General features: G+C 38.8%; 1 long non-coding RNA gene across 1 annotated transcript in view; it reads right to left on the reverse strand.

Moving 5' to 3' along the window:
* Nucleotides 1–22,511, reverse strand: part of LOC116583300 — a 41,143-nt gene extending 18,632 nt beyond the window's left edge. The window contains exon 1 of the long non-coding RNA XR_004282675.1: nt 22,346–22,511. This is a non-coding gene — a long non-coding RNA (uncharacterized LOC116583300). The remainder of the gene's footprint in view (nt 1–22,345) is intronic.
* Between the last annotated feature and the right edge of the window lie 632 nt (nt 22,512–23,143).

A 23,143-nucleotide genomic window follows, 5' to 3' on the forward strand; every position in this document is an offset into this window, starting at 1 on the left:
CAATCACAAGGAAAAGTTCAGAAGGAACTCAAACACCTGGAAGCTAAAGACCATCTTGATTAAGAATGCTTGGATCAACCAGGAGATCAAAGAAGACCTGAAACAATTCATGGAAACCAATGAGAATGAAGACACTTCAGTCCAAAAACCTATGGGATACAGCAAAGGCGGTCCTAAGGGGGAAATACATAGCCATCCAAGCCTCCCTCAAAAAAACTGAAAAATCCAGAATACACCAACTGTCTCTACACCTTAAAGAGCTGGAGAATCAACAATAAATCAAACCAACTCCACACATAAGAAGGGAAAAAATCAAGATTAGAGCAAAGATCAATAAGGTAGAAACCAGAGATACAGTAGAACGTATCAATGAAACTAGAAGTTGGTTTTTTGAAAGAATCAATAAGATCAATAAACCATTGGCCACACTAATCCAAAAGAAAAGAGATAAAGCCCAAATTAATAAAATTATGAATGAAAAGGGAGAGATCACAACTAACACCAAGGAAGTAGAAACAATCATCAGAAGTTATTATCAACAGTTATATGCCAATAAACTAAGCAACCTAGACGAAATGGATGCATTCCTGGAATACCATAAACTCCCCAAATTGAACCAGGAAGAAATTGACAACCTGAATAGACCGATATCTAGTAAAAAGATTGAAGCAGTGATCAAAAACCTCCCAAAAAACAAGAGCCCAGGACCTGATGGATTCTCTGGGGAATTCTACTAAACTTTCAAAGAAGAAATAACACCTATTCTCCTCAAGCAGTTTCAAAAAATGGAAGCAGAAGGAAAACTTCCAACCTCTTTCTATGAAGCCAGCATTACCCTGATCCCCAAACCAGGCAAAGACCCTACCAAAAAGGAGAATTTTAGACCAATATCACTGATGAATATGGATGCTAAGATTCTCAAGATCCTAGCAAACAGGATACAATAGCACATTAAAAAGATTATCCACCATGACCAGGTGGGACTCATCCCTGGGCTACAAGGATGGTTCAACATTCGCAAATCAATCAATGTGATAGAACAAATTAATAAGAGAAGACAGAAAAACCACATGGTCCTCTCAATTGATGCAGAAAAAGCATTTGACAAAATGCAGCATCCGTTCCTGATTAAAGCGCTTCAAAGTGTAGGGATAGAGGGAACATTCCTGAACTTCATAAAATCTATCTATGAAAGACCCACAGCAAATATCATCCTCAATGGGAAAAAGCTTGCAGCCTTCCCGTTGAGATCAGGAACACTACAAGGATGCCCACTCTCACCACTCTTGTTCAACATAGTATTAGAAGTCCTAGCAACAGCAATCAGACAACAGCAATCAGACAACAAAGAGAAATAAAAGGCATCCAAATTGACAATGAAGAAGTCAAACTCTCTCTCTTCGCAGATGACATGATTCTCTATATGGAAAACCCAAAAGACTCCACCCCCAAACTACTAGAACTCATACAGCAATTCAGCAACGTGGCAGGATACAAAGTCAATGTGCAGAAATCAGTGGCTTTCTTATACGTTATCAATGCAAATACAGAAAGGGAAATTAGAGAATAATTCCACTTACTATAGCACCAAGAACCATAAGATAACTGGGAATAAACCTAACCAAACAGGTAAAGGAACTGTACTTGAGGAACTACAGAACACTCATGAAAGAAATTGAAGAAGACACAAAAAGATGGAAGACCATTCCATGTTCTTGGATCGGAAGAATAAACATTGTTGAAATGTCTATGCTGCCTAGAGAAATCTATACTTTTAATGCCATTCCAATCAAAATTCCACCAGTATTTTTCAAAGAGCTGGAGCCAATAATCCTAAAATTTGTATGGAATCAGAAGAGAAGAAGAGACCCCTCATCACTATGGAAATATTGAAAAACAAAAATAAAACTGGGGGCATCACGTTACCTGATTTCAAGCTTTATTACAAAGCTGTGATCACCGAGACAGCATGGTACTGGCATAAAAACAGACACACAGACCAGTGGAACAGAGTAGAGAGCCCAGATATGGACCCTCAACCCTATGGTCAAATAATCTTCAACAAAGCAGGAAAAAATATACAGTGGAAAAAAGACAGTCTCTTCAATAAATGGTGCTGGGAAAACTGGACAGCTATATGTAGAAGAACGAAACTTGACCATTGCCTTACACCATACACAAAGATAAACTCAAAATGGATAAAAGACCTCAACGTGAGACAGGAATCCATCAGAATCCTAGAGGAGAACATAGGCAGTAACCTCCTCGATCAGCCACAGCAACTTCTTTAAAGATATGTCTCCAAAGGCAAAGGATACACAAGCGAAGATGAACTTGTGGGACTTCATCATGATCAAAATCTTCTGCACAGCAAAGGAAACAGTCAACAAAACAAAGAGGCAACCCACGGAATGGGAGAAGATATTTGTAAATGTAAAGACCAAAGGTTGATATTCAGGATCTATAAAGAACTTCTCAAACTCAATACACACAAAACAGACCATCATATAAAAAAAATGGGCAGAAGATATGAACAGACACTTCTCCAATGAAGACATACAAATGGCTATCAGACACATGAAAAAATGTGCGTCATCACTAGCCATCAGGGAGATTCAAATTAAAACAGAGCACTGGGTGTGGTGCAAAAAAAATTAATACTGTTATGCTGAAAATAAATAAAAAAAAATAAATATTCATTGAACAAAAAAACTTTTAAAATTTTAGACAATGAGAACCATTAGCATTTTTTGTAGTCAATTTTGCTGGTACAAATGTTTTCAGCTTTGATCTGTCTAAAAATGTCTCTATTTCACGTTAATTTTTTTTAAAAGATTTTATTTATTCATTTGACACAGAGAGATCACAAGTAGGCAGAGAGGCAGGCAGAGAGAGAGAGAGGAGGAAGCAGGCTCCCCACTGAGCAGAGAACCCGATGCGGGACTCGATCCCAGGACCCTGAGATCATGACCTGAGCCGAAGGCAGCGGCTTAACCCACTGAGCCACCCAGGCGCCCTCACTTTAATTTTTAAAGATATTTCACTAAATTTAAAATTCCAAGTGATAAGATTTAAAAAGATGTCATTCCAAAAGAAAAAAAAAAAACCCACATTGAGATACCACCTTACACCAGTTAGAACGACCAAAATTAGCAAGACAGGAAAGAACATGTGTTCGAGAGGATGTGGAGAAAAGGGAACCCTCTTACACCGTTGGTGGGAATACAAGTTGGTGCAGCCACTTTGGAAAACAGTGTGGAGATTTCTCAAGAAATTAAAAATAGAGCTTCCTTATGACCCTGCAATTGCACTACTGGGTATTTACCCCAAAGATACAGATGTAGTGAAAAGAGGGGCCATCTGTACCCCAATGTTTATAGCAGCAATGGCCACAGTCGCCATACTATGAAAAAAACCAAGATGCCCTTCAACGGACGAATGGATAAGGAAGATGTGGTCCATATACACTATGGAGTATTATGCCTCCATCAGAAAGGATGAATACCCAACTTTTGTAGCAACATGGATGGGAGTGGAAGAGATTATGCTGAGTGAAATAAGTCAAGCAGAGAGAGTCAATTATCATATGGTTTCACTTATTTGTGGAGCATAACAAATAGCATGGAGGACAAGGGGAGATGGAGAGGAGAAGGGAGTTGAGGGAAGTTGGAAGGGGAGGTGCACCATGAGAGACTATGGACTCTGAAAAACAACCTGAGGGTTTTGAAGGGGCGGGGGCGTGGGAGGTTGGGGGAACCAGGTGGTGGGTATTAGAGAGAGCACAGATTGCATGGAGTACTGGGTATGGTGCAAAAACAATGAATACTGTTATGCTGATAAGAAATTTTTTAAAAAGTGTAAAATAAAATGTCCAAGTTGTGAGAAAAAAAAAAACAAAAAACAAAAAATAGGGGCGCCTGGGTCTCTCAGTGTGTTAAGCATCTGCCTTGGGCTCAGGTCATGATCCCAGGACCCTGGGATCAAGCCCCACTTTGCATCAGGCTCCCTGCTCTGTGGGGGTGGTGGTGTGCTTCTTCCTCTTCCTCTGCCTACTGCTCCCCCTGCTTGTGCTCTCCTTCTCTCTGTCAAATAAATAAACAAAATCTTTAAAAAGAAAACTTAAAATATATATAAATGTAATAGATAAAATCAATAAAGGTTAAAGTTGGTTTTTAAAAAACATTAAAAAAAATAATATGAACCCCTAGCAAGACTGATCAAGAAAAAGTGGATACAAAAAATTAACAGTTCCACAAATAATAAAGGAAATATTCACTATACATCCTATAGATATTAAATAAGTTATTATGAAGAACTTTATGCCAATAACTTTGAAAATATAAATGAAATGGACAAATTCATATAAAAACATACTTTACCAAAAACAACACTGAAAATGTGAAACCTCCTGTAGTTGTTAAAGAATTATAGGAACACCTGGATTGCTCAGTTGGTTAAGCCTCTGCCTTTGGCTCAGGTCATGATCCAAGGTTCCTAGGATCAAGTCCCACATTGGGGTCCTTGCTTAGCTGGGAGCCTGCTTCTCCCTCTGCTTGCTGCTCCGCATGCTTGTGTGCTCTCTCTGTGTCAAATAAGTAAATAAAATCTTTTAAAAAAAGGAATAAAAATAATTAAAAACCTTAGCCCAGGAAAAAATATACCAGGACAGATTACAACACTGGTGAATTTTTAATACTTGGGGAAAAAATCTAACACAACTTTTTCCTGAGGAAGGAAAAACAAGTTATACTTGGAAACTTGTTTTATAAGGCCAACATAATTTTTAATCAAAACCTGGCAAGAACATTATAAAGAAAGGACACTTATGCACCGACATCTGTCATCAGCATAAATACAAAAATCCTAAAATTTTTAGTAAATAAAATCCAGCAATATATAGACTACTATGCTGTCATATACTATAAATATATAATACAATTTATTATACTAGAAGTAATGTTTCAGTAGCCAAAAATTCATTGCTCAAGCAGCTTTATAAACCATAACTACAGTGAATAATGAGTCAATTGTAAGTATATATAATCACAGTCTATAGATCTCATTATTTTATCCGTTCAAGTACAGTGTAAAAACTTAACCTCCCTTTATATCCTTAAATACCCCCTACACTTATAATTATCTTAAATATTTCTTTCACATATATTTCGAACGATATAAGGCAATGTTATAATTTTTGTTCTACACATCGTACACCATTTAAAATCTTAAAAAAAGAAGGAAAATCTCTTGTATTTACCCATATTTGGGCCTTTTGTATTCTTTCTTCCCTTCTGATGCTCCAAGATTCTTTTTGTTACCTCCTTTCTGGCTAGAGAACCTCTTTCAACTATTCTTTTACAGTTGATACACCTTGGTTCATTAGGGGAAAATCTTTGCTCTGGCAGAAAGATTGCTAATTGGGAAACTGTCAAATTAGAATGAAGCATATTGGTGTAATAGAAATACCTTAGAATATTTAATTCCACATAATGCTGTAGGAATTAGTAACAAAATATGTTTTTTTTTTAAATTCAGAAGATGTTTTTCTACCTACTCATGAACAACAACAAAAATAATTGTTAGCGGCAATTTGATGCTGACCTGACATTGGTTGTTCTTTTACTGGGTTTCCCAGTGATAATCTTATTTCATCTTCATATTACCTTCACAGGTGTGCATGACAGGTATTATTTCCCTATGTGAGAGATGAGAATGTTCAGAAGTGGGAAATGACTGATCTAAGATCACTCATGTACCCAGTGAAAATACTTCTATTCTTAGCCCAGTGCTCTTCCATGAAACAAGAAATAGTATAATAATCAAATAAAGCCTTTCCAGGCCCTCCAGTGAAGTTTTGAAGTATACCCACCATATTAAATGCTTGTGCTCTCTCTAAACTCAGTAGTCGACTAAAAGGTTTAGGGACAGAGCAGAGAAGGCAAATCAACAAGATAATTTAATAGCTTCATTAGTTAACTATTGTTGCATAACAAATTATTTTAAAATGTAGTGACTTAAAATAAGAGATATTATTTCATACAGTTTCTGAGGATCAGGAATCCAGGAGTGACGTAGCTGGATAGTTCTGGCTCAGGATCTTTCGTGAGGTCGCAGTTAAGCTGTCAGTGACTGAGATCTGCTACTAAACTGAGTACAAACTACATGAGTTTGTAGGAAGGCCTCAGTTCCCCTCCAACTGTTGGCCAGAGGCCTCTGTTTTGACATGCCACATTGACTTCTCCATAAGTCTATTTAACATGGCAGCAAGTTTCCTACTCCCAGAGCAAGTGAAGTAAGCATCAATAGCCCTGTTTTTTAAAGATGAGGACAAGATCAGGAAATTGAGAGGTTAAGCCTCTTGTTCAAGGTCACAAAGTTGGTAGGGGGGGTCAAGCGAAGATTTGGTCTCACTTTGTTGCCTCCCTTGTCTCTTTCTTGCAGCTTAGAGGGTTCCTCTCCCCCGATGTGTGTCCTATCTCTATCATCTATGTGGGGGAACCTCTAAGGAGTTTTTCCTTAGTCCTGGTTAGGACTGGGTCCAAATTTATACTGGCTAGCTCTAGGAAGAGTGAGAGGGTGAACCCAAAGAAAGCATCATACATCCCAGAAGGCAAGTGCTATACAAATTCAACAGATTATGAGTCTGTTGCTGGCTGTACAAAGAGAACCATTTTTGACATCCTATGAGGATGAATTAGTTCTAAACTCAGTTCAAGTGTGGCTATAGCATATATATTTTGCATGTGTCATAGCTACATTTTCTTCTTGCCTGCTTCTGTATTGAGCCATACTACTAATGATGGTGTTTTTATTTTCCCACCCAGCTACTAATACTGCCCTTGGTTCTGGTTGTCAATCACCTGCAGCCATGATCTTGATCTCAGGCTTACAGAAAAAGTTCACACATTCTCTTCTCTGGTGTGAGGAGCTTACAAAACCCTCTCCTTCAGAGAGACATCTATTAAAGTGATCAAAATTATCTAAGAAAAACTTAACATCTCTGGAGATGGCACAATGGGCTTATATGAAATTGGAAGGTTTTGCTCAACAAATTTGATTGAAGCCTATAAGAACAGTGCCAGGCCTTAGCACAAGAGCTGCATCTATCTCTCCCCCAGCTCCCTGTGTGGAAAAGCTATGTTAGACACACACTGGGTGGACTCAGCAGATGCAACCTGGAAAGTAGTTTGTATCATCCTTAGTCCCCTGGTGTGCAAGATCTACACTGGAAAGGTGGTAGAATCTCATTAATATCCCATCTCTCCCATTTCCATGCTGCAAAAACCTACACTGGGTGGGTGACAGCAGCCAGTTGGTAGTACCTGTTTCCTCAATCCACAACACCCACACCATAGGAAGCATCTGGGTGGAGAAGTCAGTGTCCCCAAATCTTCCCATGACATGGCACTGAGGTTCTGTCTGGGAAGAGGTGTGGGGCAACCTGCAGAGACTGGAAGATCTGGTTAAGACAAAGAGTAGACTTTATTTGGATCAGAGAATGAAGGAATTCTTGCCCCCCAGGAGGTTCCTAAATGCTATGAAAACAGCAATGTCCACAATAACCAAACTATGGAAAGAGCCCAGATGTCCATCAACAGATGAATGGATACAGATGATGTGTTTTATATATATATAACACATCATATATATATATACATATATATATATATATACATACACACACACACACATACATATATACAAAACACATCTTCTGTTATATATATATATATATATATATATATATATATATAATGGAATATTACTCAGCCATCAGAAAGGTTGAATACTTACCATTTGCAACTATGTGGATGGAAGTAGAGGCTATTATGCTAAGCAAAGTAAGTTAGAGAAAGACAAATGCATGATTTCACTCCTATGTGGAATTTAAGAAACAAAACAAATGAATTTAGATAAAAACAGAGAGGGAGGCAAACCAAAGGAAACAAACTGAGGATTGCTGAAGGGGAGGTGAGGGGGGTGGGCATTAAGGAGGGCACATGATGTAATGAGCACTGGGTGTTCTATGCAACTGATAAATCACTAAATTCTACCCCTGAAACTAATAATACATCCTATGTTAACTAAATTGAATTTAAATAAAAATTTTTAAAAAATCACAGTGGCTAAAATTAGAGGAGGATAACAGCTTGGTGATATCAATAGAGTGAAATCAGCCATAAGCTTAACAAGTACATCAGGGAAGGAGACAGTCTAAAGAGAGTTCTGATAAAATTACAATCATTTCCTATGATATGGAACACTTCTGTGTTCAAAGCAACACTTTCTTAGGGATGACTACAAAAAGTACTTCCAAAATACAATTCCCTGACTGAACAGTTTTCTCCTGAACTATGAAAGCAATTTCCTAAGCCACACCAGATCTGGGTATTTATGCACAACTTCTGGCCAACCAGTGACTAACCACTAAGCTATGCTGACCTAGGTACAGACCCAAAGAAGCCAGACTTAAAAATAAAAACAAAGGGGAAAAGAATCTCAGTAGGGACACCTGAGGCTATACACTACAGCTGAAATAGATTTCACAGAATTCGTCCAAGTATGCCACCAAATGAATAAGCAAATGAAAAAAACAAACAACAAGCCTCAGAGGGAGATTAGAATTTGGAGTTGCTACAATATTATTTAAAATGTCAATTTTCAACAGAAAATTATGAGATATACAAAGAAACAAGAAAGTGTGGGCTATACACAAGCAAAAAAAAAAAAATCAGTCAATAGAAACTGGGCAATAGAAAGTGCCCAGATATTGACCTTAGCAGAAAAAGACTTTATTATAAACATGTTCAAAGAAGTAAAGGAAACCACATTTAAATAATTTTTAAAAAGAATTAAAATAAGGTATATTGACAATTTCTCATCAAATAGAGAATATCAATAAAGACATAGACATTATAAAAAACACAGTGGGAAATCCTGGAGTTGAAAGGTATAAACACTGAAATGAAAAATTCAGTAGAAGGGCTTAATAACAGATTTGAGCTGGCAGAAGAAATAATTTGTGAAGCTGAAGGAACAGAAAGAAAAAAGAATGAAAAAATTGAACAGTCTCAGATGCCTGTGAGACACCATCAAATATGCCACCATAAGCATGATGGGAGTCCCAGAAGGGAAGGAGAGAGAGCAAGGAGTGGAAAGAATATTTGAAAAGGTAATGACTAAACACTTCTCAAACTGGACAAAGGGTATTGATCTACACATTCAAGAAGCTGAGTAAGGGAGTGTGGTTCTCTTCTCTAGCGGCTGGGTGTCCCTCGGTGAAGAGCTCCCTCACTCCTCACCTCCCTGAGATTGGGCAGAAACCTCTGAGTCTAGAGACAAGACATAGTATTGGGTAGGGTGGACAGAGGTCTGCTGTCTATATCTGAGCAGATTAGACCCCACACAAAATTGTAAGGCCAAAGGAGTTTAAGGAGGCTGTAATCCAGCCCTTTCTTCACTTCCTAAACTATACACTGATTCAGGGTTGTGTCGGTCAAGAGAGAGCATCATCCTTTTCTAATTTGCCCTAAATTTTGAAATACTCTCTAAGCCCTGTGCCCATTGGGCTACATGTCTTAGAAGGGACAACTTTTTAAAATTCTCATGGAGAATTCTCACAGAGGTGATATGTTAATTAGAATGGGTCCTGGTGTGGAGACAGGAGGGAAATAATGAGACTCAAGGCAGGTAGAAAAGCCACTTCAAAGAGGCATACACTGGGTGTTATATGTAGCTAATGAATCATTGAACACTATATATATATATATTTATTTAATTTATTTAATCTATAGTACACATGATGTACTATATGTTGGCCAACTGAACATAATAAAAAAAAGAATTGTTTAGACTGAAAAAAAAAATTAGTAACAACAACAAAGAAGCATACAATCACCCCCTACAATAATCCGTATTGGACCTGAAAGTTACTAAAACCCAGGCCATCCCCAAACCACATTATGCTCCCTGCTCGGCCCTCTGCCTCTGTCTGTCATGAATAAATAAAATCTTATGGAATGACAGTTATCATAAGGTTTTGGTTATATGTGGAACATAAGGAATAGCATGGAGGACATTAGGAAAAGGAAAGGAAAAATGAATGGGGGGAAATCAGAGGGGGAGGCAAAGCATGAGAGACTATGGGCTCCAAGAAACAAACTGAGGGTTTTAGAGGGGAGGGGTTGGAAGGTGGGGTTAACCTGGTGATGGGTATTACAGAGGGCATGTATCACATGGAGCACTGGGTGTTATACACAAACAGTGAATCATGGAACACCACATCAAAAACTAATGATATACTGTATGGTGACTAACACAACATAATAAAATAAACAAACAAACAAATAAATAAATAAATAAAATATTTTTTAAAAGAGCTATGTGACCTTGGGCAAATTTCATTTCCTTTTCTGAGTCTTAGCTTTTACTCCTATAAAATATGGGCAATAATAATATCTATCTCAGAAGGCTGTCATAAGGAAGTAAAAAGAGCTCAGTGAGTTAAGTGTCTGTCTTGATTTTGGCTCAGGTCATGATCTCAGGACTGTGAGATCAAGCCCCTTGTTGGGATCCTCACTAGGCACAGAGCCTGCTTAAGATTCTCTCTCTCTCTTTGCCCCTCCACCCTCTCCCTCCTTCTCTAAAAAAATAAATGAAAATAAGGACAAAAAAATATGTAAAAGTATTTGAACATGTAAACTTTCAGTCTATCTGAGCTATTATAAATGCTTAAAGTGTAGCCACTGAGGGCAGGAGTGATTTGTGACTCTTGACATGGTGTTACTACAACACTACCATCCCTCACAAGGAGAGCTGGAGCCTCTTGAAAGTTAGTCTTTTCTTTGGAGACACTTGCCTCCTTTTCCTTGGCTCTACAAAGCAACTTTTTCCTTGACCTATTTCTCTTCTAGACTACATTCGCTAGAACTGGGACTAGAGACTACAATTCTAGCTTCTTGGAAGGGGTCTTAAAGGGCCATTCACTCAGAGATTTCCAAAGACTACTGTGTGGATAAGACAATAAAAATAAATTAAATAAATAAATAGAAAAAAGAAAGAAAGAAAGAAAGAAAGAAGATTCAGATCAGCATTATCTGGGGGAGCCTGTTAAAATTCAGATTTCCCAGAGCCATCCTTTAAAGAATCGTTTTCAGGAGGCCTGAAAGGGTGGGACTTGAGAGTCTGTGCTTTTAACCAGTGCCCCCAAATTCTGGTCATATGTCTCCTCTCCCTTACGTCTGCAATGATGGGATGTCCTAGAAGGTACCAGCCACCTACACCGGGGATGATGTGGAGGCAAGTTGACAGGCAGGCAGGCTCTGGCTATAGGAAGGTTTGTCTCCACCTAAACCTATTCCCTCTGCCTTTCGTACTTTGCTGACATTAGGTCTGAGCTTTGAAGTCATAATGCAGAAACCAGTTTTTTCTTTCATTTCCATGTCACCAACAGTGACAACCATGTTCCTCAAAGCTGAACGCTTCCGTCTCCTCTCCAACCCTCTCCATGCTTCACTTCTCCAGATTGAACAACCTTACCACCCTCTATGTAACTAACTGGCTTAGAGATATTGTTGTCCCACTTGGGAGTCTAGGTAAATAAGCAATTGTCTTTAGTTTTCATTGCTTTTCCAGGCATGGTAGAACAGCAGTAGGTGGCAGCTGTAACCCAAAGTGTCCCCATTCTCTCTTCCTTTCTCCCTCCTTTCTATTTTCCCTCTGGTCCTGTCCAGGGGTGACAGGCATTATGGTAATGCTGTCTGTTTGTTGCTTTGAGCCCCCCCAAATCAACATGTTGGAGATTGCTGTATACATTTCATATGGGGGCATGTTAGTTTTGCTTGATGAGCATGCCCTAATTGGGTTCCCAGAAGGAAATTCTAATACTAGTACAGAAAATTAAGAACCAACCAACAGATGGGTTGAGAAGCATGACAGAGAGGGTGGCAGCCAGAGCTGCACATCTCCTGGAGCCTGTATCAACCATGAGACTGACAGGCTGGATCTGGGGGAAGCAGCCAAGCTCTCAGTGGAAAGACTGGATCAGTTGGCAGAATGAAGTAATTCTTTACAATATTTACACAGTAAGTCTCCCCTCACTTGGGGATGGTTTTGCAGAATATGAAAGCAGCCACTTTGAGCCTGCTGGGTTTTGTTTTGTGTTGTCTGAGTTTTTTTTTTTTTCTTTCAGTGGGGGGAGGTACTTTTCTTGGGTGGCATATGAATTCAAGTCATGAGACCCCATGTCCCCTTTTAAAATATCCTCGTCCAATAATCTCCACCCTGTGGGCTACACACTCATTATTGCAAATAGCCTGTGAATCCATACACTTGCATATTCTGTGCTTTCATAATTGAATAACCTAAACTTTTTAAGATACATTTTTCCTCTATTTTATTTTATTTTGATCCCAGTATAGTTAAAATACAGGGTTATATTAGTTTCAGGTGTACAATATAGTGATTCAACAATTCCATGTATTACTCAGAGTTCATCAGGGTAAGTCCCCATCACCCATTTCATCCATTCCCCCATCCACTTCCCCTCTGGTAACCATCTGCTTGTTATATGATTTAAGAGTCTCTTTTTTGGTTCTTCTCATTTTTCCCCTTTGTTTATTTGTTTTGTTTCTTAAATTTCACATATGAGTGTAATCATATGGCATTTGTCTTTCTCTGACTGATTTATTTCACTTAGCATTATACTTTCTAGATCCACCCATGTTGTTGCAAATGGAACAATTCATTCTTTTTTATGGCTGGATAATATTCCTTGTATATACATGCCATCTCCTTCTTTATCCATTCATGTATTGATGGACACTTGGGCTGCTTCCATAGTTTGGCTATTGTAAATAATGCTGCAATAATCACAGGGGTGCATATATCCTTTCAAATTAACATTCCCATATTCTTTGGGTGAATAGCCAGTAGTGTTGATTACTAGATCATAGGGTAGTTCTATTTTTTATTTTCTGAGGAACCTCTACACTGTTTCCCACAGTGGCTGCACCAGTTTGCATGTCCACCAACAGTGCGAGAGGGTTCCTTTTTCTCCTCATCCTCAACAACATCTGTTATTTCCTGTGTTTATCATTTTAGCCATTCTGACAAGTGTGAGGTGATATTTCATTGTAGTTATGATTTACATTTTCTTGATGAAGAAGTGATGTTGACCATCTTTTTATATTTCTATTGGCCATTTGGATATCTTCTTTGAAAAAATGTCTGTTCATGTCTTCTGCCAATTTTTAAATTGGATTATTTGGTTTTTTTGGGTGTTGATTTTGATTTTTTTAATATATTTTGGATACCAACCCTTTATCAGATTTGTGATTTGCAATATCTTCTCCCATTCGTAGGTTGTCTTTTAGTTTTGTTGATTTTTTCCTTTGCTGTGTAGAATCTTTTTATTTTGATGTAGCCCCAAGAGCTTATTTTTGCTTTTGTTTCTCTTGCCTCAGAAACCATCTCTATAACAATGTTTTTATGACTGATGTCAGAAATTACTGTCTGTACTCTCTTCTAGGATTTTTATGGTTTCAAGTCTCACATTTAGGTTCTTAATCCTTTTGAGTTTATTTTTGTGAATGGTGTAAGAAAGTGGTCCAGCTTCATTCTTTTGCATATTGCTGTCCAGTGTTCTTAGCACCATTTAATGAAGATACAGTGTTTTCCTCATTGCATATTCTTGCCTCCTTTATTGAAGATTAATCGACTATACATTTGTGCATTTATTTATTTGTGCATTCTATTCTGTTCCATTGATCTATTTGTCTGTTTTTGTGCCCTTCTTTGAGAACCTTCTTTGAAGTCTCAGTTCTCCCATCCAAGTACTAATACCTACAATTATTCCCTTGATGATACCCAATTCCCAAACTTTACTATCTTAATCCCTTCCCTTACCATTATACTGCCGAACCCTCTCCATCTCCATCTTAAAACCTTGAGGCTATCCTTGACACTTCTCTTTCTCTTACATCTTACATGCTTCTGTAGGCAAATTCTGTTGGTTTCACCTACAAAACACTATACCTCCAGAATCCATCTACTTCTCTTTACTGCTTTTACCTTACTAGTATAATCCTAATTGAAGCCACCTTCTATTTTTCTCCTGCATTTCTGTAAAAGTTTTCTAACTATTGTCCCTTCTGTCACTCTTTCCCTTTGATGTCTTTTTTAAACAGCCAAGTGATGCTTTATTTTAACTGATAATTTTATTGAGATAATTGTAGGTTCACATGCAGTCATAAGAAATAATTGCTGATACTTTGCCCAATTCTTTAAATGGTAATATTTTTAAAACTATAGTGCAATATTGCAACCAGGATATTGGTATATAATTCACTGGTTTTATTCCAATTTCCCCAGTTCTACTTGTACTCATCTGTGTGTATGTGCACATGTGTATGTGTGTGTTACATTCTGTACAATTTTAACACTTATATAGGTTTATGTACCCACCACCAGTCAGGATACAGAGCGTTTCCATGTGAATCCTTTGTGTTGCCCTTTTTTTTAAAGCCATATCCATCCCCCTCCTTTCCCATCCCTTTGCCCTTCCCCTAAACAATGGCAACAATGAAACTGCCCTCCAATTCTAAAAGTTTGCCATTTCAAAATGATATAAAAATGAGATTATACAGTATGTAACCATTTGGATTTGACTTTTTTCCCTCAGTGTAATTCTCTAAGTTGTTGAGTTTTAACAATAGTTCATTAATGTTGCTGCCAAGTAATAGTTCATCCTATATTAGTTTGCTAGGGCTGCTGTAAGAAAGTACCATAAACTGTGTGGCTTAAAACAACAGGAACCTATTTTCTTATAGTTCTGGAGGCTAGAAGTCCAAAATCAAGGTGTTGGCAGGGCCATGATCCCCATAAGATTTTGTCTTTGTGGAACCTTTCATTGTTTCTTCCTAGCTTCTGGTGCTGTCTGGGAATCCTTGGTTTGTGGCTGCATCAGTCTTATTTTACCTACATTATCACATGGCCATTTTACATCATCTTCCCTCTGTGCATGTCTGTCTATGTGTCCAAATTGTCTCCTTTTTCATTTTATTAAAGTGAGGATGGCAAGGGAACTGCAGAGGGAGAGGAGGATTGAACAGGGAGCTTACATGCTTAGGTGATGTCACTCAGCAGTGTGGTGGGGGAGTCTCTGGGGCACAGGACTCTAAAGGACAACAGTGGCTTGGGGGCTTTATAGTCCTGGAGTTTACCTTATCTATTGTTAGCAAATGTTGGGCGCAGTTTTGTGGGGTATGCTAAGAAGGTAGGTTCTAAATGGCTGAAAACCTCTTTGTTTGAGCTATATTTAAAACAAAAGGATGTATAAAAATTAAAGCTTGCCCCTGGTGGGCTTTTGAGCTAATGGGTCCTGATCTGCTTTGAAGAAATAAACAACATAGGATCAATACACTGAGGCCGTCTTTGGCTCATCCATATAACACAGGGTCATGCGGGAACTTGATATTTAATATGTTGAGAAACTACCAAACTGTTTTCCAGAGTATACCATTTTACATTCCCACGAGTAGTTACTCTGTGTCCTTGTCAGCATTTGGTGGTGTCACTGTTTTTCATTTTAGCGGTTCTGGATAGGTGTGTGGTGATAGTTCATTGTACTTTGTCTTACATTTCCCTAATGGCTAATGATACTGAATATATTTTCATGTATTTATTTGCCATCTATATATCCTCCCCCCTGTAATCTCTTCATATATTTCACCCATTTTTCTAATTGGATTTTTTCAAATGTTATGTCTTGGAAAAATATTATATATACAAAATACTTGTCCTTTGTCAGATACATCATTTACAAATATTTTCTCCAAATATGTAGCTTGTTGAGTCATCCTCTTAACAGAGTTCTATGCAAAACAAAACCTTTTTATTTTGATGAAGTCTAAGTTATCAATTTTTCCTTTTATGGATCGTGTTTTTGGTGTCAAGTCTAATAATGTTTGCCTAACACAACACCTTGAAGATTTTCTTCTACTGTTAAAAAAATAGTTTTATATTTTACATTTAAGTGCATTGTTGGGAAAGCAGCCATTATATGATCTGTTGCCTTTTCCCAGACTTGCCCATCAGAGCCTTGGACCTGAAATTTCTATCAAGAGATAGAAATGTGAAGTTTCTCTCAAGAGATAAAGGGCCCTCACAGCCTGTGCCATGCTTATCATCTCGTGTGAGAATATCTTTGTAGGCTTCAGACTCAATGTGACTCTTTTTTATGCTTACATGTGTACATCATATGGCACCTAACCAATTCCACAGCTGTATCTGTCCACAGCAGGGATGTGAGTGGTATAGGCAGGCCAGTTGCCCTGCTGTGTTTGCCAGGAGGGACCTATACCCACTACTGAAGCCCATCTTGCCTTCTCTCTATGTAAGTAAAACACTGTTCTATTCAGTGCTTAACTGTGTTGTATTTTTCTAGACAATTCCAACACCAAGATGCAGAGCGAATGATGGTGGTTGACACAGTTATGATCTTTGCTGTCATTTGTGAAGTTGGAGTCCTCCCTCCCAGTTGGTAACTGGTATTTCTGCTTGACATTCATGATCTACTTTGAATGTTTTTTTTTTTAATAAGATGTAAGGTTATTTTTTTAAAATGTTGTTTTGTCATTGTTGTAGTTGTTGTTTGTCCATGGATGTCCAATGGCTCCAGTATCATTTGTTGAAAAGTTTATTCTTCCTCCATTGAGACATTTTGTCGATTTTATAAAAAAAAAAATCAGTTTGGAGGAGAAGGGAGTAGAGGGAGTTGAGGGAAATTGGAAGGGGAGGTGAACCACGAGAGACTATGGTCTCTGAAAGACAATCTGAGGGTTTTGAAGGGGCGGGGGTGGGAGGTTGGGGTACCAGGTGGTGGGTATTAGAGAGGGCACAGATTGCATGGAGCTCTGGGTGTGGTGCAAAAACAATGAATACTGTTATGCTGAAAATAAATTTTAAAAAATCAGTTTGGCGGGTGGCCTGGGTTCCTGAGTCCGTTAAACATCTGCCTTCAGCTCAGGTCATGATCCCAAGGTCCTGGAATTGAGCCTTGAATTGGGCTACCTGCTCAGCAAGGAGTCTGCTTCTCCCTCTCCCTCTCCCTCTGCCCCTTTCCTGCTTGTATGATCTCTCTCAAATAAATAAATAAAATATTTGGTTTTTTATTGTTATGTTAATCATCATACAGTACATCATTAGTTTATGATGTAGTGCTCCATGATTCATTGTTTGCATATAACACCCAGTGCTCCACGCAGCTCATGCCCTCCTTAATACCCATCACTAGGCTAACCCGTCCTCCCACCCCCTCCCCTCTAAACCCCTCAGTTTGTTTCCTGATGTCCACAGTCCCTCATGGTCTCTCCCCCTCTGATTCCACCCCCCTTCATTTTTCCTTTCCTTCTCCTAAAGTCCTCCATGCTATTCCTTATGTTTCACAAATAAATGAAACCATATGATAATTTACTTTCTCTGCTTGACATATTTCATTCAGCATAATCTTCTCCAGTCCTATCCATGCTGATACAGAAGTTGGGTATTCATCCTTTCTGATGGCTGAGTAATAGTCCATTGTGTATATGGACCACATCTTCTTTATCCATTCGTCTGTCGAAGGGCATCTCGGCTGTTTCCATAGTTTGGCTATTGTGGACATTGCTGCTATGAACACTGGGGTGCATATGGCCCTTATTTTCACTACATCTGTGTCTTTGGGGTAAATACCCAGTACTGCAAATGCTGGGTCAGAAGATAGCTGTATTTTTTTTCATTTATTTATTTTCAGCATAACAGTATCATTATTTTTTCACCACACCCAGTGCTCCATGCAATCCGTACCCTCTATAATATAATATCTATAATATCCACCACCTGGTACCCCAACCTCCCACCCCCCGCCACTTCAAACCCCTCAGATTGTTTTTCAGAGTCCATAGTCTTTCATGATTCACCTCCCCTTCCAATTTACCCCAACCCCCTTCTCTCTAACTCCCCATGTCTTCCATGCTTTTTGTTATGCTCCACAAATAAGTGAAACCATATGATAATTGACTTTCTCTGCTTGACATATTTCATTCAGCATAATCTTCTCCAGTCCCATCCATGCTGATACAGAAGTTGGGTATTCATCCTTTCTGATGGCTGTGTATGTGGACTACATCTTCTTTATCCATTCATCTGTCGAAGGGCATCTCAGCTGTTTCCAAAGTTTGGCTATTGTGGACATTGCTTCTATGAACACTGGGGTGCATATGGCCCTTATTTTCACTACATCTGTGTCTTTGGGGTAAATACCCAGTACTGCAAATGCTGGGTCATAAGATAGCTCTATTTTTAACTTTATGAGAAACTTCCACACTGTATAGAGTCCTTTGTAGTATTCCCTTATTCTCTTTTGACATTTGCAGGTGCTGAATGTTATCCCTTGTTTTATTACTGATATTGGTAATTTGCATTTTCTCTTTTTCTCTTTGTCAGTCTTCCTAATGTTTTGTCAATTTTATTGGTCTTTTCAAAGAACCAGCTTTCTGTTTCATTGATTTTTTCTATTGTTTTCTTGTTATCATTTTCATTTATTTCTGTTCTTGTCTTTATTAATGACTTCCTCCTCCTTGCTTTGGATTTGTTTTGTTCTTCTAGTTTCTTGAGGTAGGAATTTAGATTATTGACTTGAGACATTTTCTTCTTTCTTTTTTAAAAAAGATATAATTTATTTATTTGAGAGAAAGAGAGAGAGTGAGCAGGAGGGAGAGAGAGAGAGAATCTGAAGCAGACTGTGTGCTGAGTGCAGAGCCCAGCATGGGGGCTCGATCCCACAACCCCGAGATCATGACCTGAGCCAAAATCAAGAGTCAGACACTTAACTGACTGAGCTATCCAGGCACCATGGGACATTTCCTTACTTCTACTTTGAGCATTTAGTATTATATTATAAATTTTTTGTTGGCACTACTTTAGATATTTAACACAAATTTTTATTTTCATTTTCACTCAGTTCAAGGTATTTCTTAATTTCCCTTTAGACTTTCTCTTTGACCCATGGATTATTCAAGTCTTGTTCAGTTTCCAAGTGTTTGGGTATTTCTTTGTATCTTTCTGTTCTAGATTTCTGGTTTAACTCCATTTGGTCAGTGAACATACTCTGTCTGATTTCATTTATTTTAAATTTACTGAAGCTTGTTTCATATACCAGAATATGGTCTATCTTAGGGAATGTTCCACAGACTCCCCCCCCCTTTTTTAAAGTAAGGAGTTGCTTCTGGGCTGAGAACTTTTTTTAAAAAAAGATTTTATTTATTTAACAGAGAGAGATCACAAGTAGGCAGAGAGGCAGGCAGAGAGAGAGAGAGAGGAGGAAGTAGGATCCCCACTGAGCAGAGAGCCTGATATGGGGCTCCATCCCAGGACCCTGAGATCACGACCTGAGCCAAAGGCAGAGGCTTAACCCACTGAGCCACCCAGGTGCCCATGTTCCATAAACTCTTAAAAAGAATGTGTATTTTGCTCTTGTTGGGTTAAGTGTTCTGTACATATCAATCAGAACCCATTGGTTAATTGCATTTTCAGATATTTTATATCCTGAATGATTGACTCAGTGTAGCAATCATCGAGAGGAGAGTGTTGAAGTTCTTCAGCTACAATTAAGGATTTGTCTGTTCCTCTTTTCACCTCTGCCTATTTTTGTTTCATTTATTTTGAGGTTCTGTATTTTGGTGCATACAGGGAGATGTTTTTAAAATCTTAAATTAGATTATCCTTTTCCTGTGTTGCAGACCTCACAATAACTCCTTATTTCATTCAGAACTAAAGATAAAGTCCTTGTAGTAGTCTACAAGGTTCTGTAAGATCTGGCTCTTGTTTACCTCTCTAACTTCATTTCCCACTCTTCTCCCCCTCACTTATTCTACTCCAGTCACAGTGGCTTCCTTGATGTTTCTTGAGCAGAACAGGCCACTGCCTTGTTATAGCTTTCACTCTAACTCTTCACATTGCTAGGAATGCTCCATCAGCTTGGAATGGGAGTTTGGAGTGCAGTTGTTGCAAGAATTGTTAGCTTTACATAACAGGGAAGCCAAGGCCTGGGGAGGGTAAATGCCAATAGCAATGAGCATATTGTTAGCAAAGCTAGGGTGTTATGGAAAATGTAAACTTGAAGAAGAACAGTGAGAGAAGGTGAATGAAGGGGGATAAATAGCAGCAGTTCTAGGAAATGGGTTGGGAAGGATTTTACATGTAGGAAGAACTGATGCCCCAAGTTCCCTCATTTCAAAATTCCTCCCCAAGCAGTCTAGCACTGAGTCTGAAATTCTAGTAGTGTACTTCTTTAGGATAAGCGTGTGAAGGCTCTGAGGAATCTGACAATATACAACTTTATATAACAGATTTAATCCAGAGCTTTAAAAAGATTATTTGACAGCAACACGTTTTCCTCCCTTTATGTCTATCTTACAAAAATCCACTTTAGGAAACACTGAGTCAAAGATTCATGTTTCCAGAAAACTTTTGCTAAAAGATTAATTTTACTGGAAATGCCTATTTACTTATCAGTCTTTCTTATTCTGCAATGATTGTTTTATTCAATTAGCCCAGGTGTTGGCAAACCATGGCAAAGCCCTCGGCTGTCCACCTGATTTCATAAATAAAAATTTGTTAGAACATAACCATGTTTATTTGTCTGTGGTTTCTTTCTCATTACAATGTATAATTGAATAGTTGTGACAGAGATGAATGATCAGCAAAGCCAAAAATATTTACTACCTGACCTTTTATAGAAAAATTTGCCAAGCCCTGGATTTACACAATAGCAAAGGCCTGAGATTTATTTATTGCTGCCTAGCAAATGATAACAAAAGTTAGTGGCTGGCACCAGCAATTTATTATTATTTCTCATGGTTCGGTGGATTGAGTGGACTCATCTGGGAAGTTCTCATTTGGTATCTCTTATGTGTTACAATTATATGGCAGTTGGAGACACAGTCATCTGAAGGCTCAGCTAGGCTGAACATCCAGGATGGCTCACTCTCATGGTTGGCAGCTGATGCTGGATTTCAGCTGGGAGCTGAGCAGGAGCTGTTGACTAGTGCATCTATATATGGCCTTTCCCTTTAGGTTGGATTTCTCACAATATGGCATCATTTCAAGAGTAAGAAGTAGATACTGCCAGTTCTTTTAGAGTCTAGGCTTGGCACTGGAGTAATGGCACTTCCACCTTATTCAATTGGTCAAAGCAGCCCCAGACCAGCCCAGATTCAAGGGGGCTTGAGGAATAAACTCTATCTTTGCATAGGGAAAGGACAATAGTGTGCACAGAAGGATAGAATTAATGCTGATTATGTTGAAGGCAAACTACTACCATGAAGAAGTAGTATGAGGTGTTTGGGGAGTAGGGTGTAGAAAGTTTTCTTTGGAAAGAACTTTTAGGGTGACTGAAGCCAACTCTGCTTTCACCTGTGCCTATTTCATAGATAACCATATTGAAGCTCAGAACATTAGGAGATGCTGCTGAAGGTCATTGTCTGCCTTATAGTGTTGACAAGGACCTTAGCTGACTTGTTGGATGTATGTAGCTAATCCCAAAAAAGACAGTGGTCTAGGGCCAAGGGGCTGGTATGAGGGGACTAATGGAGCCTGAGTCTCTAAATAAAGCTCTCTCCTTTCCCTAATATTTCCTTACTCCTTAGGGCTTACTAGGGTACCTCAGCTACTATGTAAACATCTAGACTTTATGGACACACCAGATCCCTGCCACTACGCCTTGTGGGTTTCTGAAGTCTTTCTCAAATCTGGACTGTGCACTACAAATGAACTCAGAATACCTTAAAGACAGGGACCACATCTTAAATTTCTTTCACTTCCTCTGACCCTGAAATACCTCATACTAATGCTATGTATATAGAAGACAATAGAAATTGTAGGTCTATTCAAATCCCAACTCATTTCCTTGCACAGTCTATACAAGTAGAATTCTGTGGTTTGGTCCCTGCACACTATGCCAGCCTTATCTTTGACCTTCACTGAACTTCAGTGATGATATATCAGGCATGCATTTTCTCTCTCTCTCTTTCTGTCTCTATCTATGTCTTTCTCTCTGTTTCTCTATTTCTGTCTCTCTGTCTCTCTCCCCACCTGGCTGTATGCAGCTGTTCTCAGTGTTTGGAACATTCTTCCTTCACACTCACCTTCACTCACTAGTCTACCTCTTTGGTATCCTTCACAGCATGGGTGTTACTTTTCCAAAGAGATCCTCCTTGATACCAGGTACCCCTTTTGTGTTATCATAGCACCTTGTATTTTCCCCTTAATAGTGATTTTCCCACTACCCTCTAATGTAATTACTTACTTTTCTGTCTCCTTGACTTGACTACAGTGCTTGAGGGCACAGTCCATTTCTGTCTTCAACTTTGTCTCCCCATGGATTTGCAAGAGTTCTCACACAATGAACGGATGTGCTCTTCCTTCAGTGATCTCCACTTTCTTCCTGCTGTTCTGTATAAGTGTGCTGGAACAAGTTGTATAGTGGGCAGGAGCTGGGATGATGGATAAGGAACATGTGTTCAGAATGTCATGTGAGTCACTTGCAGCATCTCTGAACAACTCTTTAGAGCTCTTGCCTGTCTTGTCCTGGAACATTTTTGCAAAAACCGACTCCTTTGCAAGTCTCTACACATACGTTACTCCATTTTTGCAGCCTCCCACCACCAACTCAGTGAGCACTACATGTTGAGCACTTTTCCTTGCTTCAATTCCTCAAGCACAGCAGAACTATAGCCTAGGACTGGGGAATGTATGACAATTCCTCAGCTTAGGAAGTCTGATCTAGGCTTTGTGAGAAAAAGGTGGGCATTTTGGTAGCTCTGGGGTGCCACTCAACTGTAAGTGGACAGCTAATGTGCTTGGGAGATAACCAGCCCCCTAAGACCATTTGTCAAGCATGCCGATTATGATTAAATATAACTTGCTAGACTATAAGTGACCCTCAGACAACAGAAAGAATCTAGCAGAACATTACACATCATGAAGCAACCCCAGGGTAGAGGACGTCAGCAGTCTTGCTCAATTAATCCTTGGAAACAGAGTCAGAATTAATGGGAAATCTGTTGAAAGTTGATCGACACCTTTTGAAAGGTGAAATCCTTTT

This window comes from Mustela erminea, chromosome X (assembly GCF_009829155.1).
Source record: "Mustela erminea isolate mMusErm1 chromosome X, mMusErm1.Pri, whole genome shotgun sequence".
Classification (NCBI taxonomy): domain Eukaryota; kingdom Metazoa; phylum Chordata; class Mammalia; order Carnivora; family Mustelidae; genus Mustela; species Mustela erminea.